The sequence below is a fragment of the Lucilia cuprina genome, chromosome 2 (assembly GCF_022045245.1).
Source record: "Lucilia cuprina isolate Lc7/37 chromosome 2, ASM2204524v1, whole genome shotgun sequence".
NCBI lineage: Eukaryota > Metazoa > Arthropoda > Insecta > Diptera > Calliphoridae > Lucilia > Lucilia cuprina.
Window position 1 is genome coordinate 39,640,858 of NC_060950.1, and position 2,026 is coordinate 39,642,883.

The 2,026-nt window shown below is 27.0% G+C and overlaps 1 protein-coding gene across 1 annotated transcript in view; it reads right to left on the reverse strand.

Moving 5' to 3' along the window:
- LOC124421441 overlaps positions 1-2,026 on the reverse strand; it is a 17,290-nt gene that overhangs the window by 13,954 nt on the left and 1,310 nt on the right. The gene's annotated exons all lie outside the window — the stretch shown is intronic.

A 2,026-nucleotide genomic window follows, 5' to 3' on the forward strand; every position in this document is an offset into this window, starting at 1 on the left:
GTTTGGCCGTAACGTTGAAGTTGCGTTGCGGATGAACCTGTAGAAAACAGAATTCAATCCGCAACGTTAAGTGACAGCTATAAACAGCTGACATAAAATACAAAAAAGATGTAAATAAGAAAAAAACCGTGATGTTAATGTTTTAAAAATAATGTACATCCAAAAAATTTTAATTATTACGATTAATTTAAAATTATTAGTAAATATTTATTAAAAAAATTATACTAAATGCTATGAAGTTTAAAATTAAAAAAAAAAACGCGAAAACTATAAAGTAAGAGAGATAAAACTCTTAAATATGTCAAAGAAAATATCAAAGTTGACATTACTTTCAACATAAATGCCATAGAAAAAAAAGAAAAGACCAAGAAAGAGATTAAAAAATCGTGTTTTTACTTTTTATAATTATATTAATTTAATTATTAAAATTCGTTATAAATGTGTCCACTGATAATCATTGGCCAAGAAGTTTGTATATCGTTTTTTTTAAAATGGACGACGAGAAAGAAAATCAACTCTGGTTTTTGACACAACAAATCAGAGTTGCTTTTTTGCTTATTCTTAAAAACAGTTCTTACGTATAAACTAACTACACATAAACAGTCAAGGGAACGTCACAGAACGGAAACGTTACGGAACTTTCAAACTAACTAAGCCTTTATTATAATTATAAATTACTATCCAACTTTAAATTTTTATTCTTCAATATTTAACGATATTTGCTAAATTTTGAAATATTTGAAAAAATACACTTCATAACAAAAAGTAAATTTACCAGAAAATCGCAAAAGTTTTCATACTGTAAAGAGGACGGACTTTTTTTTAAATTTTGAAGTTGTTGATCGTAAAAATTTACGAAGTTTACCAAACATTAATGTTTTACGTGCCCCAAATTCTTTTTGGGTCAGCTTTTTGAAGCATAGCGCATTGTAACCATAAAATCATAATTATACGTGATTTGAGTCTTTTAGATCACATTATACTCCTTATTTTTATATTTTAATGTAAATAAATAAAAATAATTTGATCATATCACAATGTTTACAGGAACTCGATATAAGGAATTTTGAAATATATTTGTCCAGTTATACAGATAATAATAAAATCAATTGAAATTAATAAAAATATCGATTAACAGAAGTAGTTGAACTAAGGTATAAAAAATTAGTATAAATACCATCAAATATGTTTACTATCTGTAACAAATAGTTTGAAGATTTCCAAAATTCTATTGATGATTTTGAAGATTTTTTTCACGAAATTTGACGATTTTGCATCCAAATTATCTGGCAACTATGATTATATACCCACTAGGGTTCTATAGTTGAAACGAAAAGTCGACTTTTCGACTTTTTGCGTTTTATGAAAAGTCGACTTTTCGACTTTTTGCATATAGTTGAAAGTCGATTTTTCGACTTTTTCATTTAATTAAAAGTCGATTTTTCGACTTTTAATATTTTATAAATAGTCGACTTTTCGACTTTCTGACTTTTTTGACTTTTCTACTATTTTCCACTTTTTTCGACTTCTTTTTGACTTTTTCCGACTTTTCTACTATTTTCCACTTTTTTCGACTTTTTCCGACTATTTTCGACTTTTTCCGACCAGAGTTAAATATTTATAAAGTTGCCAGAAGCGTAAATTTATAATGTTGCCATTTAACATTATATTATTATTATTATTATTAATAAAAAATTTTTATTTATATTTTTTCTATTTGTTGCAATTTTTGAGTTTTTTCGACTTTTGTCGACTTTCCGACCTTCCGACTTTTATTACAAAGTCGACTTTTCGGCTTTTTTCATAGACGATAGTCGAGTTATCGACTTTTTTGGAACAAAATAGTCGACTTCGACAAAAAGTCGATTGTTCGATTATTCGAAAGTCGATTTATAGAACCCTAATACCCACCATCAAACCTCGTTTGACTCGAATGAAACTTATTTATGTCGAATTTCATCTATATACAAGTATTTTTAAGCCAGTAATGAGCGTTAAAGTCATTTTCTGAAGGGGACCTTATATG